Genomic DNA, 17,146 nt, shown 5'->3' on the forward strand with positions numbered 1-17,146 from the left:
GAATGATGGAATTCCTGGGCTTTTCCTCCGAATCAGCCGGGGTGAGCACTGAGGAAAGCTGCGGTTCCTGGGGAGCTGACAGGAATTTCCTGCTGTGATTGTTCATGAGATCATGGAATCACGGAATTCCAGACTGGTTTGGGTCGGACGGGGCTTGGAGCAGCCTGGGATAGTGGAAGGTGTCCCTGCCCATGGCAGGGGTGGAACAGGATGATCCCGAAGGTCTTTCCCATCCCAAACCATTCCCTGATCCTATTCTATGATCATTTCACTTCCCAAAACACCTCATCCCTTCTCCCACGGGATTCAATCCATCCTGGGGGGTCACCTTTCCCAACACACCTCCCTATGGAAGAAAAAATTCCCTCCAGTTCATACATGACAACACCAAGGCCTTGCTGACTTGTCCTTGCCTTTCCCGCTCTTTCATCCCACAGCATTCCGGAGCCCAGGAACCCTGGCTTTTAGGTGCCTGTTCCCGTTAAAACTTCTTGAAAGGAGCTGTGGATAATGACTAAAGCAATTCCCAAATCCTCCCAAAGACGCGCTCCCGTCTCCGACCGGGAAGAGCCAGCCAATATCAGGATGCAGATTTATGCAAAGTGCCTCGCTCTGCCATGGAAAGCTTTCCATTCTTGACTCTGCTCCAAGCAAAATCCCATTAGGTCCTGAAAATTAATTTCAGGCACGTTTCCCCAGTTGTTTACAATTCCCCTCTCCGTTAATTCCAGCCGCATGCTGGGCCCCTCCTGCTGCTCTCCCTGATTTATTCCAGCCTCGTTCCTGCCTCCCCGCAGTCACGTTGTGTGTGTTGGGAAAGCTGAGGATTGCAGGGCGGGCTGTGCTGGGCTGGACAGAAGCTTCATCCCTGGCTTCCCTGTGGAGCTGCAAAGCAGCGTGGGGTGAGGGGCCGGGATGTGCTCGGATTTTGCTGAAGTTTCTCCTTCATCCAATGAGAGGATGAGAGTTGGGAATGGCCTGGAGCAAGTCCTGGGTGCAATGGAATTCCAAGGCAGAGTGTCCTTTTCCGTGCCCCAATCATCATAAAGTCATGGAATGGTTTGGGTTGGAAGGGACCTTCAGGATCATCATGTTCCATGGTCCTCTGCTACTCCAGCCCAATCAATCCCAAATTCTTTTGTGCACCATCAAGCCCAAAACTTCCCAAAATTTTCACTGGGAGAGGAGGGAACTCCTTTTCATCCCAAGGGCTGCTGGGGAGGTCCTGGTCCAGGACAAGGTCCTGCTGTTCCTGGAGATGCCGAGTGCTACCGGGGGAAATCCAGCTGGATCTCCTGGCTCCTGCTCTGGTGTCCCTCCCCCACCTCTTGGAAGGCTTTTAGGAGTGGTGGCTGTTCCATGATTTGCTTTTTCGGCTGGAATAGCAGGGGTGGGATGTGCTCAGGCTGTTCCCAGACTTTAGGAGAGCCCTCTCCAATATTCTGGGTATCTTTCCACAAGGAAACCTCTTTTTCCACTCCTGGTTTCCTTCCTTCCTTCCTTCCTGCTCCTGGTTGGAGCATCTTCCCACCATCTTCACTCTTCCCATCTTCTCCAGGATCCTCTCCTTACCTCTGTCGGCTCTTCCTGGTCCACACCTCCCAAAATCCAGGGCGTCCCGGATTTCCTGCTCTCCCTGGCCCGTGTCCACGCACAGGGAAGTGCCCCAAGGCTTGAGGAAGTTGGGATGACTCAAGACCCAAGATCCTTGGATGGTGCTCGGAAGCCAAGTCGGGAATAATTTTGGAATAATTTCGGTGGAATAATTTCGGTGGAAAGGGAATTTTTAGGTCCCTAATCCATCCCCGGGTATCTTTGGACATCCCAGATGGTTCCAGAGGCTTCTCTCCCGATGTCCCCATGGTGGCCCCTCATTATCCCGCTGGTCTGCTCCGTCCCAGCCACCGCTCCACCAACTCCATGGATAATCAATTTGTTTAATTAACTCATTAGCAGGTGCAGGAATTTCAGGAGCTCCGGATCAAGGGTTTTATTGGGAATTAACACTTTGGTGGAGGGCAAAAGGCTGCGTTTCCCTGCTCCCGTGGTTGCAATCCTGGGAAATTCTGATCCCTGCTCCAGACCAGGGGCTGTTGGGGATGGAACCATCACAGGGGGATTTTCCCTGTTCTCCTGGGGCTTTGATGGGATATTGGGAAGGAATTCCTGCCTGTGAGGGTGGGAGGGACTGGGCTGGAATTGCCAGAGCAGCTGTGGCTGCCCCTGCATCCCTGGCAGTGCCCAAGGCCAGGCTGGATGGGGGTGGGAGCAGCCTGGGACAGTGGGAGGTGTCCCTGCCCATGGATGGAATGGGATGATCCTTAAGATCCTTTCCCAGCCATTCCAGGATTTTATGATTCCATGTCTAACCAACATTTTATGGGGACCGGAAGGGAATGATGGAAGGAAAAGTTCACCAAATCCTGGTTCATCCTCAGCCAAAATGAGGAAAAAGCTCAGGAAATCCTGGATTTGATCCCTTCTTGCTCCTAAGCCTTGTCAGGTCTCTCCTGCTCCGTAAGAGCAGGAAAAAGGTCAGGAAAAGGAGGAATCCCATGTCCCGAATAAAACAAACTTGTCCTTGAAGGTTGACCTGGCCATGGGAAGGTCTGATCCCGCATCCCGGTGTCCAACCACGCTGCTTTCCCAGCTTTCCTGGAGATTGGCCTGCAGGGGAAAAGCAGCTTCCTTGGAATATTTCCTGTGAGTGGATGAATTTATCCAACGATCTGCAGAGGGCTCTCTCCTCATGCCGACGGAGAAACCCTGGATTCGATCCCAGGAATTCAGCAGGATGAAATAACCGAGGCTGGGGCCGCCATCAGCAGCTGGGCTTTTATGATCCCGGGATAATAAAATTTCAGGCATTAATACGGAGTGAAACACAAGCCCCAGCTCTTGGAGTGAGCTCCGAAAGCAGCCAGGGAGGAGGTGCCAGAACTCCAACATTATTGAGGAGCTGCTTGGGAAAAGGGAAGGTCGGAGCCCGATCTCGTTGGAATCCAGGGATGAGGGAATTGAAGTGCTGTGGGTTGGCTTTGAGGGAAAAAATTCCTGGCTATAGAAAGGTGGGATTTATTGGGAGAATTGATTTGAGGAGGAAAATTAATTTCTTTGGGAAAAGCTGCTCCACGCAATCCTGGGATTCCATAAATCCACCAGTGAAACCAGTCACCAGTCTGTGGTGGACTGGGATGGAAGGAAATGCCTCTGGTTGGATTCCCTTCCCTATGGAATGAGGTTTTTTTCCCTCTCTGATGGTTCCCCCTGCGAGTGGGAACACAAAAGGGAAAGGAAAAGAGGAAATAAATGGTGTAAGTGAGGAAAACCATGTTGGATTTTGGGAATATTTCAGTGGTTTTCCATAGAATTCCAAAATCCCAGAAAAGTTTGGTTGGAAAGGACCTTCAGGATCATCCCATTCCACTCCCTGCCATGGGCAGGGACACCTTCCACTATCCCAGGCTGCTCCAAGCCCCATCCAAGGTTTTTAGGAACGGCCCCTGGCCTTCTGCAGGGAATCTGCAGGATTAAGGAAGCTTGTCCTGCCCCGTGGCTCCATCCCAGGGAAAGGCAATCTTGGGGATGTCTTTATGGAATTTCATTTCAGCGATGGGTTGTGGAACTTGTTGATGTCCTGAGGGAGGGCAAACTTTGGGGCAATTTCCCTGGATTTTTAATGGGACACCAGACAAGCGGTGCCCTGGAAAAGGGAAGGCTTTGGGATGAGCCAATTGCTTCTTCCAGTGCCTGAAGGAGCGACAAGAAACACGGAGAGGGACTCAGGACAAGGGATGGGACAACAGGGAATGGCTTCCCACTGCCAGAGGGCAGGGATGGGTGGGAGATTGGGAATTGGGAATTGCTGGCTGGGAGGGTGGGGAGGGGCTGGGCTGGAATTGCCAGAGCAGCTGGGGCTGCCCCTGGATCCCTGGCAGTGCCCAAGGCCAGGCTGGACACTGGGGCTGGGAGCAGCCTGGGACGGTGGGAGGTGTCCCTGCCCATCCAGGGGTGGGAATGGGATGATCCTTGAGGTTCCTTCCAACCCAAACCTTTGTGGGATTCCATGAGCAGTTATCCAACACCAATCCATTGTTTCCTATGGGGATCCATGAGTGTGATCCATTGGTTTTCCCGTGCTTTGGAGGATGCGGAGCCGGAGTGGGCAGCGGTGCCAGGGTCGCTCTTTAACACCGTTTTGGGTGAGGGATGCTCCTTTTAGCATTTCTTTCCCTCAAATACCCCATGGATGCGGGAAGGGAGTGGATAATATTCCAAACAGGACAAGGAGATCCATCTGTGCCACAGGGACCCAAATCCCAGCTGGAACAGGATGGAAAAAACTCCTGGTGCTTTTAGAACCTTTTGGAGCATTGAGACAGAATCGTGTGGGATGAAGAGCAGTGGGGGCCGACACTGGGGTTTTCCCGCTCTATTCCCTGCACTTGGGAATTATATTCAGATCCCAGTTTGGGATAAGTGGGAAAACCCCCTGCAAATCCCGCTGCAGGTAAAAACCTGTGGACACCATCCTGGGAAATGTTCTCCAGGCAGCCGGATGTTGTGGGTTTGGGAGCCCAGGTCAATCCATTGAGGAAAAAAGGGAAAACCAGGGAAAGTCTCCGTATCTTGTTGCAGCAGAAATTCTGGGGAAAGGCAGCAGGACTGAAACGAAGCTTTTATTTGGGAAGAAAAGTACGGGATTCACTTTTCCCACCTGGGAAAAGGGAGTGAGTTGACCTCTTCCAAGGCCAGACTGAAATTCAGTGTGGCTTTAAAAAATCCCCAAGAGAGCAGCAATATCCAGCCTCGGTGAAAGGGAAAACTGGGATTAGTCACAGCCAGGCCCTGATAATTCCATGCCCCAGGGCTTTGGGAGTTTTTCCAGAGTGATTAAACAGAGCTTAGGCCAAATTAGTCCTGGGTCAAGGAGAAGGTGCTCGCAGGGAGTGACAAACTTGCCATGCAAGTCCATGTCTGGAAAGAGCTTCCAGAGGAGCTGGGAATTGCTGAATTCCGCCTGGAGTGCTCCGGCATTTGTTAAACACATTCCCAGCCCACCTGGAAAGGGATCGTGCCGTTCCCTCGGTCCTGCCCCGGTGCCCAGGAATGTGGAGCGATGGAAACACCGAGGGAAGGGGGAAACGGCGCTGGGCGAGCCCTCGGGCAGCGGGAGCAGTGACCTGAGTCCCGGGCTCTTGTCCCTGCTTGTGGGACATTTGTGGGACATTTGTGGGACATTCCCGTCCCCTGTTAACCAGCTCCTGGAAACTCCCCCTCGGGAATACCAGGAACTGCCTGACCCCTCTTGGACGGAACCCAGGGAAGCGATTCCATAAAATCCACGCCCCCAGCAAGGTCCTGCTGTCGCTTGGAGCTGATCCCCTGGGAATTTTCGAAGGGCAAAGTTGGGGGAGCTCCCGGTTTGTGACTTTTCCGAGGTAATCCCAAGGAAAAGGAATGAGGGGTGGATGTGCTTGGTCAGGGAAACCAACTCCACGAGGTCTGGCGGAAGTGTCACCTCAGGCAGATTTTGGTGTCGGTAACGTGGATGTTCCAGAGAAATCCGTTATCCCTCTCCATACAATCCGTGGGGAGAAATGAACGTTCTGGGGATGTTTTGCATCAGCCCAACTTCGGTGTTTGCTGTGGGAAGAGAGGAATCTCTCCCTCAGTTCAGGAATTCCTCACTTAATTCCATCAAAGATCCTGGAGGAAAGGAGGCTCTGGGGGGACCTTCTGGGACAGGAGGGGGCAGCCGGGGGGGGGGGGGGGGGGGGTCGGGCTCTGCTCCCAGGGAACAGGGACAGGAGGAGAGGGAACGGCCTCAGGCTGGGCCAGGGGAGGCTCAGCTTGGACACCAGCAGGAATTTCCCCATGGAAAGGGAGGTCAGGCCTTGGAACTGCCCAGGGGGGTTTGGAGTCCCCATCCCTGGAGGGAATTATCATCCATATGGATGTGGCACTTGGGGACACGGTTTAAAGCTTGGACTTGATGATTTTAGAGGTCCTGCCCAGCCTAAACCAATCCATGAGTCCATAAAAAAGCAGGGGAAGTGCTCGGAAGCCACCTGGGTTCCAGGAATGGAAAATACAAAGTTCAGGGATTTCAGCATTTCCTGCACATCCAAGCCATGGGACGCACCAGGTTTTCCAAAGGGTCACCAGACGTGTCCGTGAGGATGGATCCCATGGATGGGTGGCTGCGGAAAGGTCTGGGGAGGATAGGGAATGCTCAGGAAAAAAGCAGGAATGAACAGGAGAATCACAAATCTCTGCTTTTTCAAAGCTTTTCTTCCTGCCAGCTGTGTGTGAATTTTATTTGAGGAAGAGACAGGATCTCCAAATCCCAATTTATTTTTGTTTTTCTATTTGGCCAAAGTAAAACACTCTCCCTATTTGTGGAAACTGCTGGATTGTGCTCCCATTTTTTATTTGGATAAGGAAACCAAACCCCTCCAGAAGCTCTTTCTTTGCACTCAATTCAGTGTCAGCACAGCATGACACAACTGGAATGAGTTGTTTGGATTGAAATCCCAGAATCCCAGAATGGTTTGCCTTGGATCATCTCATTCCAACCCCCTGCCATGGGCAGGGACACCTTCCACCAGAATAAAAGGCTCAGGGAGCCTTATCCATGCTGGAATTATCCAAAAGCAGGGAAGCATTTAAGGAAAGAGGCATGGTTTCCATGGCAACCATTCATCCCTGCTCCCACCATTCCTGTTCCCACTCCTGTTTTCTTTCATCCAGCCAAGGACAGCTTCCTTCACCTGCAGTGACTCAGCCCTTCCCTGTTCCGGTCTGTCACCTCGGGAAAGCCAAAGAAAAGAGAGGCTTCTCCTTTTCCTTTCGGGATTTGTCCCCGGGAACTGGGAATTTGGAAACAGAGTAGGTTTAGGTTGGAGATCGGGAAAAATTCTTCCTTGTGATGGTGGGGAGGGACTGGGATGGGATTCCCAGAGCAGCTGTGGCTGCCCCTGGATCCCTGGCAGTGCCCAAGGCCAGGCTGGACACTGGGGCTGGGAGCAGCCTGGGACAGTGGGAGCAGTCCCTGCCCATGGAATGGGGTGGGAATGGGATGATCCTTCACGTCCTTCCCAGCCTCAGTCTGTCACTGGCTGGAAAATTAAGGATGCACTGTCAGATCCTTGGTTTTCCTCACGTCCCAGAGGTGCTGTGGGTAGGATTTGGGAAGCTCTGACTGTGTCTGTGTTGATTCCAAGCTGGGAATCTTCTGGGATAGCTGGGGCAGATTTTCCAGAAGCGTTTGCTCTTCTGCTGTGTCCTTGCCTCAGAACTCCCCGTCCCGCTGGGGCTTCTCCCCCTGGCAGCACTGTCCCGACTTCCATCTCCTGACAGAGTCCAAGGCCCTTTCCCCTGGGATTTCAGGCAATTCTGGGATCAGCAGCTCTAAATGGGAGGATATTTAGGGGGAAGATAATTTCAGCTTTGCTGTCATACCCCCATCTGGAGTTTGGCTTCGCAGTGGGGTTTGGAGGCGACTCCGGCGGGGAATAAAGAAGACCTTGAGAGAAGACAGTGGTGTGATTATGCCTCAGCGAAATCCAGTTTTAATTCCCTCAAAGCAGAGGTCCTAATTTGCAAATTGCTGCTCTGGGATAGCGATCCTATGTCCCACGTGGAGTTCAAATATAAACAAGTCCCTGGGGATCAGGTGAGAGCTTATTAAAGGCAACAAACCACAAATGTCTCTTTTCTTGCATTCATCATTTGGGCTGAATTTGGGTTTGGTTTGGCCTAAAAGCTTTTGCCTTTCCAAAAAAAGAGGCTCCCACAGTGGCTGAGTTGAGCTCTTTATTTTTGTATTTTTTTCCCCCCCTCTGCCTGGAAGGATCCTCACCTTGTGTTTGGGTGGTCAAATATAGTTTGTGCACCTTGGAAGCGCCCAGGGGTTGTTATTCTTTGGTTTGTCTTTCATAATAGCCCAAATCTCCCCCAGCGCTGCATTCGTGGGCCGTCTGGAATTTAATTGTGGGGTCCACGTGGAACATTCTTCCTGGAAAAATGATGAGGAGGTGGAGTAGTAAAGATGGTTAACCAGAAAAGCAAACAAAAGCAGCCCGAGACGTTTATTAGGATTTAAAATAGAGTTTTGTGGGACACTCTGTGTGAGTGTTCCTGGGAGGGGATGAGGGGCCTTCGGAGCTGGGGTTTGGGAAGGGAGGAACATCCAGGTGGGGGGAAAAAGGCCAAGCTGCAGCCTGTAATTTTCAAAAATGAGAAAATTTGGAGCAGGAGCCTTGGGATATGAGGTCAACTGCCCGTCTGCCAAGGAGATGGAGTGGCTGAGTTAAGCTCAGCTCAGCATTTTCACGCAGCTTTTATCTAGGAAGGAAATTTCTGAAGGAATTGAGATGAAGCTGTTAATCAAACTTGTTCTGCTTCCCTTGCCACAGCAATAATACAGTCATTAATAAATCTCTTATTTATTATTAATTAGCTCTTATTTATTTCCTCGTAGAAACTCCTGGCAAACTGATGAATGCTAAAATCTGTGGACAGAAAAATAGGCTGGGAAAGGGCATTTTCCTACCAACCAAAAAAATTCAGCCAAAATGAAATTTTGCCTTGAAAAGCAACAATGTTAGAAAATTCCTGCCGGGTAAAAGCTTTGATAAGATTTTGGGTGGATGTGGCTTTTTCCAGAGCCAAATTTCCAGGATGTTTTGACTCCATTGGCTGTGCAAGAAGCGATGAAAATCAAGAAGCTCTGCCCTGGGGTTTTATTCCACCTGTGCCTTCTGTAGAGGTGATAAGAGGTGATTGTGGAGCTGATAAGAGATGATTTATCTGCTCTGGTGCAGGGCTGGAGGAGAAAAAGGGGTTGATGAAGTGGGAGAAGCAGCGGGGCCAGCAGGGAGCTGAGATGGAGGTGGGAGAAGGAATGGGACAAAATGGCCGCTCATCCTGAGGGGAATGATCCAGTCGGCCAGGGACAAGGGAACTTCTGTGCATTCAGGGGCATTTAGGGGAGGCAGGTCTCTTTCCTGATGCCATAAGAGTCAGACAGAACACCCCCCTCTCCTCGAGGAAGTTATTCAAGGTCCCCAAATGGAGCCCGCGTTTTCTGGAGCCCCAGATTCCCGATTTCTGACTGGGGGGAGGTGGCACCCGGGGCAGGGATTTGGGGTCGCTCTGCTCGATGAGCATGGAATGGTTTGGAAGGGACCTTAAAGTCCATCCCCTTCACCCTCCTTCCACTATCCCAGGGTGCTCCAAGCTCCAATGTCCAACCTGGCTTTGGGCATTTCCAGAGATCCAGGGGCAGCCACAGCTTCTCTGGGAATTCCATTCCAGGGCCTCCTCCCGTTTTTCACATTTTGCAGCTTTGTTTCCTTTGATCTCCCTTACATCTCCTTTGGCACAGGCAATTCCAAGGATCTCTTTGGATTGCTGCTGCCTGTCCCTGCTCCTTCACCTCTTCTGGCCCCTTTCCACAAATCCTCCGTCCTCAGGGATTTTTTGGCACTTCCCGCTTGAGTGAAATCCATGAAATTCATTCATGCCTGTGCTCAGTTCTCTGCCAGATCACGGATGAGGATGTTAACTCCCACTGATCCATGTGGATATCCCACTAAACTGCTTCCCTGCCATGCCATGGAATATTAGGGATGATTCATTACCCTCGGCTCTTTATTTGCAGCATTTTTGGGCCGTGCAGCGCTTGCGAGAGAGGCTGATTTTAATTTCTGTGGCGAGAACAAGTTCACGAGGCATTGCTTGGTACAGATCAGAGATTTTACATTTGCTGGAATCATTTAAATCCAGTTACTCCCTCATAAAAAAGGACGGAGTCCGTGTGGATCTGAATTTAATCTGTTTAAGCTCATGTAAAGTTAATCAAAATTAACTCAAAACAGCGGCTCAGCCCCGCTTCTTGTTGCAAAGAATGGGAAATTGAGACTGAAATTAACACGGAATCCTGGCATTGTTGAGGTTGGAAAAGGCCTTTAGGATCATCAAGTCCGAGCATTAATCCAGCACTGCCAAGGCCACCACTGAACCACGTCCCCAAGTGCCACATCCACAGGGATTTAAATCCCTCAGGAATGGGCTCCACCCCTGGACAACCTTTTTAGTGAAGATATTTTTCCTTCTACCCAATTTAAGCTCATCCTGGCACAAATTTCCTCTTTCCTTTTCCCTGGGAGGAGGGGGTGGCGCTGCTCAGCTCACAAAGATCTCAGGATATTCTTCCCAGATCTGAAAAATAAGCCCAGCTCAAGGAGCCTCAGGAGCCAGGCCAGGGATCTGTGTGGAAATGCAGGAATCCCATCCCGTGATTGAGCAGTGGCCCTGCACCTGTCTGAGACAAACTAATCCATACCCCCCTTTTGAAGCTCTTCCCAAGGAATTAAATCCTGCTTTTCCAAAGGGGATTAAATTAAATCCAAGTGAGCTTTTGTGAGTGGAGAGAATGGAAAAGAGAGGTGAGCAAAGACATGGAAGAAGCCACGGTTTGTGAGGGAAAGGGACAACAGGAACAGTTTCTAATCCAGTTAAACTATCCAGATTCCTCTGTTTTTAAAGGAAAACCATTTCCTGATACGTATCCACGCTTTCCCCTCTCCTTCAGCTGCCTCCACACAGTGTCAGGGACAGAATTTAATTGGGCACCCCTCTGGTATTGTCAAGCTGAGCTCAATTACTTCCTAGGCTCAGTGAAAACTGCAAAATCTCTGGAGTTGTCCTGAAGGGGGGACCTGGAAAAATTCCAGAGAGGAGCTGTTTGTAAAAGCTTGGAATGACAGGACAAGGGGGAATGGCTTCAGCCTGGAGGAGAGTAGGGTTAGATGGGATATTGGGAAGGAATCCTTCCCTGGGAGAGCCGAGGGACTGGATTGGATTTCCTGGAAAAACTGGGGCTGCCCCTGGATCCCTGGAAGAGTCCAAGGCCAGGCTGGAGAGGGCTTGGAGCAGCCTGGAATAGGGGAAGGTGTCCCTGCTGCTTCCCAAAGCCGGCAGGGATGGGATGATCAGCTGGAAGTTGTCCCTCATCCTTCATTTCATCGCATCCTTTGCCAGCTGAACTTCAAGGGGAGAGACTTTAGCACGGAGCTGAAATCAGAGCCAGGAAGTTGGGAATAAAAAGCTTCGTTTTGTGATCCCAGGCCAGTGGAAAAGACATCTGTGAATTTAGGGATGAAGCAGATTCCTGCTGGAAGCCATTTACAAGGAATGTGTTCCTGATGTCTCTCTTTACACCACTCAAAGCAGAGTCGCTGCTGATGTCACTCTGCACCCAGGCCATCCCTGTTATCCTAATCCTAAAGTTAATCCAGGCTCTCAGCAGGAGTGATTCCCAAATTTCATTAGAGCAGAAGGTCGGAAACCTCCAGACAATTCCTTTGGAGGGCTGGGAGTGGATGTAGACTCAATAAACATCTGGATTTGGAATCAAAGGACATTTTTAGCTGGATTTCTCCTCAAAAAAAGTGGGATTTGGGGGAAGAAGGCTCCATCTGCCAGCAGCCAAGAGGGGATTTACAAGGCAGATGGGGATGCTTAAAACAAAGAATGAAAAATGGTGGAAGTTCGATTTTCCTCTCTGTCAGTGTGAAAACATCACCAGCCCTCCCCTATCTCCATCTCCAGATGAACGAGTGCTCCACCCTCATTAAAACCTTCTGCACTAATTAAACACCATTTCTTAGGAGTGGGGAAAGCTTTGGAAGAGACAAAAATCTCATCTTTCTAAAATAATTCAGGATAGAAAAACTGGAATGGATCGAGAAGTTCTCCCTGCTGTCCCCCCTGAAACGAGTTTCTGGCTTTCATTAAAAAAAAAAAAAGGATTTAAAATGCAGGGGGAAAAAAATAAAATAGGTTTAAAAAAAAAAAAATCTCTGGCTTTGAGTGGCCAAGGGTTTCTATTTTCAGTTCATAGCCAATGGATTTTGGGAACTGAAATCCAAAATCACCCCTGGCTTTGAACAAAACCACCCAAAATGAAAGCAGCAAACCACTCGAGAAGTCTGTCTCTCAAAATGCACCTTTTTCTCCTCAAAAGTGGTTTAGGAGAAAATGTTTCATTTTACAACCACAAAATGCTGAGTTCCAAAAAAGCCCCAGCAAAGGCCTTCATTCCCGGCTCGTGGATTTTGCTCCCAGGAGAGCACCGGGCCGTGTGGGAGTGCAGAGCTCTGCTCAGGACTGGGGCTGAACACTGGATTTTGGTGGTTTGTAAATCCAGGCTGTGGCTCCTCAGGAGGGGATCAGGGAATCTGAAGCCTTGTGGAATTTAATAATCCAAGGGAATTGTCTAAAAACTCCTTCTTGGCCCAAATATCTGGGAGTTATCACAGAAATCTCTGTGATGGTGCTGAGAGGGCCCTGTTGCCTTCCTTGCAGGTGCCTGAAATTCAGCTAAAAACCCCTTTCAGCAGGGTTTGGGAAACTCCAGGTGTTGGAACCCATTCCTGTGTCCAACAGGGAATCATCCTGGTGTATCCCATCCCAAATCCTGAGTGTGGTGGGAGCCCTGCAGCTTTTCCCGTTCATCAGAGGGATTAATGCTGGAGCTGGAGTGGGAGAACGAACAGATTTTCCCGATTTAAAACGAAGACCCGCTAAAAAACCCCAAAGTAGAAAATTCTCTGTGCCTTCCCCACTTCCTCTCCACGAGGTTGTTCCGCATCCCCATCCCTGAGGACCCAGACCTTGGAAAATCCTGTGATTTTGGAACCTTTTAGTGGCTGCTCTTCCTTCAGAAGACCACAAAACTGAGTCTGATCCGGTCAGAACTCACAGTTTGAGCTCATCCATCCTTCAGGCTCCAAAATGAAGGAAGAGATTTTAGGAATTACAGCAGTGCTTTGGTTTGCGGTAGGAGGGCGCTGAATCCGTCATTTGTTGGCCGTTGGATCTTTCTGTGGGATGCCTTGGAGTTCCCAATCCTTGGGGAGGGAATCCAAAGGGTGGCTCCTCTGCCACCATCCAACCTGTATTCCCAAAGAATTCCATGGCAACGAGAAGTTTCCTGTCTTAAGTAGGGAATTCTAAAGGGAAATCTGGTTGCTGCCTTCAACCACCTAAATCCCAGCTGAAAGCAGCAGAATTCCCTTTAGAAATGGAGTATTCCCTTTAAAAATGGAGATTTCCCTTTAAAAATGGAGAATTCCCTTTAGAAATGGAAAATTCCCTTTAAAAATGGAAAATTCCCTTTAGAAATGGAAAATTCCCTTTAAAAATGGCAAATTTCAGCTGAAAGCAGCAAATTTCCATTAAAAAATGGAGGATTCCCTTTAGAAATGGAAAATTCCCTTTAGAAATGGAGAATTCCCTTTAGAAATGGCAAATTCCCTTTAAAAATGGCAAATTTCAGCTGAAAGCAGCAGAATTCCCTTTAAAAATAGAGAATCCCCTTTAAAAATGGAGAATTCCCTTTAAAATTGGAAAATTTCAGCTGAAAGCAGCTAAATCCCCTCTAAAAATGGAGAAATCCCTTCAAAAATTGAGAATTCCCTTTTAAAATGGAGAATTCCCTTTTAAAATGGCAAATTTCAGCTGAAAGCAGCAAAATTCCTTCTAAAAATGGAGAATTCCCTTTAAAAATTGAGAATTCCCTTTTAAAATGGAGAATTCCCTTTTAAAATGGCAAATTTCAGCTGAAAGCAGCAAAATTCCTTCTAAAAATGGAGAATTCCCTTTAAAAATTGAGAATTCCCTTTTAAAATTCCAACATGGAAAGCTCCAAAATGCTTTTCTTTCCCTCAGCCCATGGAAATGCTCCAGCTGGATTTAAATTCCTTCCATCCATAGAATCATGGAATGGGTTGGGTCGGAAGGGACCTTTAGGATCATGAAATTCCAACCTCCCTCTCTCCTAGGCTTCCCCTAAGGAACGCTTATTCTGGATATTGTAACTTCTTCCTGCTTTTGGGTCCTCCGGCTCGAATCTCCGGACTGGAAAAGGAAACCGGGATTTGCTGATAATGTTTGGAAAGAACTGCGGATCCATCCCCTCTCCCAGAATCCCTTTTCCCCCTCCTTTTCCCTCCTTCTCCCACCAAATTCCCGTCCCTCTCCACTCCACGGCCTCCAATTTGCTGACGGTGCCTGATTTGTTTTTGCTTTGCTGTCTGAATTTCACCTCTGGCTGCCAAGCACAAACTGCACGAAGAAATAAATCCCAGATTTTGCCTTTCTCCCAGCGGGAAGCTCCATAAAGATTCCCTCATTAGCAACCTCGGAGCTGCCAGAGATGCTCTGGAACGGCTCCTTCCCCCTCAGAGCTTTAGGGAAAGCTGAATCAGGGGCTCAAATAATTCACACCAATGAAAATACCTTGTTTTCCTGATTATTCCTCAGCAGGAAGAGATTCTGGGTGTGCCAATCCCTGATAATCGCTCCCAGGGCTGCAATTCCTGGGCATTGAAATGCAAAGCACCGCAAGGATCAGCGGATTCATCAAACAACACCGGCACTACTTCAGGAATTTGTTGGTTTTGTTGGTTTTTTTGTTGGTTTTGTTGGTTACACAAGGAAAGGACAAATCGGCCTCAAACTGCTCCCGTGGTGGGATTTGGTTGGAAATTTGGGCTTGGAACAGCCCGGGATAGCAGAAGGTGTCCCTGCCCATGGCAGGGGGTGGCACTGGACGAGCTTTGGGGTCCCTTCGCACCCATTCCAGGATTTGTTTTGTTCCCATCAGGTTTAATGAAGTCACTCCGCAGTCTCCAGACCGGTGAAACTGAGTGGAATAACAGCAGGGGGTGGAATTTTGGAATTCTGTGGAAGCTGGAAAAGGAAGCTCCATGACGGTGTCAATCCATTCTGCTCCCCTCAGGTGAGGCCCCACCTGCAGAGCTGCCCCAGCCCTGGATCCAGCACGGGAAGGAGCTGGAGCTGCTGGAGAGAGCCCAGAGGAGGCTCCAGGGGGATCTGAGGGATGGAGCAGCTCTGCTGGGAGGAAAGGCTGGGAGAGCTGGGAATGTTCAGCCTGGAGAGGAGAAGCTCTGGGGTGACCTCAGTGTGGCCTTGCAGGACCTGAAGGAGCTGCAGGAAACCTGGAGAGAGACTTTGGACAAGGCCTGGAGGGACAGGAGCCAGGGAATGGCTTCCCAGTGCCAGAGGGCAGGGCTGGATGGGAGATTGGGAATTGGGAATTGCTGGCTGGGAGGGTGGGGAGGGGCTGGGCTGGAATTGCCAGAGCAGCTGGGGCTGCCCCTGGATCCCTGGCAGTGCCCAAGGCCAGGCTGGACACTGGGGCTGGGAGCAGCCTGGGATAGTGGGAGGTGTCCCTGCCCATGGAATGGGGTTGGAATGGGATTTAAGGTCCCTCCCAACCCAAACCACTTTGGAATTCCATGATTTTTCAAGTCTCCCAAGAACTGGTCCATGTCCACAAGAGACTCTCGGGCCATCCTGCATCCCAGGTTATCCTGAATTCCAAGCAGAAAAAGATTGGAGTCAAATGTAACAACAGTGAATATTTGGCCCTTCCCCCCTTCCCCCCCCGCCTCATTTGAAATCTGATTATTTTCTTTAATCGTTTTCTTTAATTAAGCTGCTTTTAATTAACGCTCAAATGCTTCTGGCAGCTTTAGATCCTTCCCTGGCCTTTCCAAGCACCCCCAAATTAAAGAATGCTTCCCCTGTACTTAATCCATTAAAAAACAGGAATACAGACCGGAGGGTTTGGATTCCCTATTTTTTTTTAAAGCTGAGACATTCCTCGTTTTATTATTTCCCCACATTTTTAAAGCGCTGCAGAAAGGGCTCCCATTTGCAGGTCCCAAATTCTGGCTTCGAGTCCAGCTTGTAAAGTATTCCTGGAGTTTTCAGGCACAGCAGTACAGTAGAGTTATTTATAGGGATTTTTCCCCCTCCTCCTTCTCTCTTAGGAAAAAAAAAAATTAAAAATAAAGGAAAAAGGAAAGGGGAGAAAAAGGAATTTTTTTTGTGCAAAAAGAGTTTTGCCAACGGAGCTGCACCAAGGAGATCTGGCAGCTCCTTCATGGATGGTTTTCCTTCAAAATCAGCACAATTCCTCTGCTTTCCACCACGTGTGGATCCATCCGAAAGGAACGCTCCGTAAAAACATATGGATTTCATTCATGTGGCTACGAGAGTTTTGTTTGGCTTGGCAGCTTCCAGCCGAAAATGGACGTGTTGGAATTTCTCCAGGGCCTTCCAGAAGTGCTCCAGATGGATCAGGGCGGAAGGGCTGCAGGTTGTCCTCCATGACCTTCCCTTGCTCCTGGTTGGTCTGGGGATAAAGCCAAGCCTACAGGCTGAGCCTAAAAGCTGCATTTGCCAGAAATTCTTGGGATTTGCCAGGAACGACTCAACCTGTGCCACACATCCATGGGAAGGGAAGGGATGGGAAGGGATGGGAGTCGCTCACCGGTGGGACGTGGGTTGTCCACCAGGATCTGGTGTGGTGGGACAAGAGGGGGTGACTTCAGGATGGCGCAGTGGTGACAGCCTTTCCCGCCTTATTCCTGCCTCATCCAGGGATTTGTGCTCCCTGTGCCAGCTGGGCACCGGCCAATCCTGGATTGGAGCTCCTCGTGCTACTGGTGAAGCTCAGGAGCTGCCAGTGCTTGGATTTTCCCAAATTTCAGTGCCTCTGTCCAGGAATTTCATCATTGCCGGAGTTCGATGGGTTTATCCCGATGTGTACATAATGTGTTCCCACAGTGCCCTTCCCTGCAAGTTTAGGAATTAGGGAATAGGTTTGGGATGTGCTCCTACCCATGGAATGAAGGAATTCTTGAGGTTGGAAATACATCCAAGGTCATCGAGTCCAAGCTCTGCCCAATCCCACCAGAGCACTGAGTGCCGCTTCCAGGAATTCCTTGGACACCTCCAGGGATGGGCACTCCAAACCTCCCTGGGCAGCCCCTTCCAATGCCTGACCACCCTTTCCATGGAGAAATTTAGGAATTAGGCGATAGATTTTGGGATGTGGTCCTAGCTGGACGTGGCACCCTATCCTGACCTTTTCCAGGTGCTCTCCTTTGCCTGAGGGGGTTTCACAGCTCCAGGAGCCCCATCTCTCCCTGAAGATTCCCACCCATCATTTTCCTGCGTCTACAAGGAAAGGGTGGAGGAGCAGGAAAATATCCACGGAATTGGGATTCTCAGTGGGAATATTCTCCTTCCCAGACTCCTCGCC

At 49.7% G+C, this 17,146-nt stretch overlaps 1 long non-coding RNA gene across 1 annotated transcript; it reads left to right on the forward strand.

Moving 5' to 3' along the window:
• The first annotated feature begins 13,883 nt into the window (after positions 1 to 13,883).
• LOC125327011 lies at positions 13,884 to 15,687 on the forward strand. The gene is made up of 2 exons (XR_007204110.1): positions 13,884 to 14,635; positions 15,301 to 15,687. It is a non-coding gene; the product is annotated as an uncharacterized LOC125327011 (long non-coding RNA).
• Positions 15,688 to 17,146: the final 1,459 nt, after the last annotated feature.

The sequence above is a fragment of the Corvus hawaiiensis genome, chromosome 1 (assembly GCF_020740725.1).
Source record: "Corvus hawaiiensis isolate bCorHaw1 chromosome 1, bCorHaw1.pri.cur, whole genome shotgun sequence".
In the NCBI taxonomy this organism is placed as follows: domain Eukaryota; kingdom Metazoa; phylum Chordata; class Aves; order Passeriformes; family Corvidae; genus Corvus; species Corvus hawaiiensis.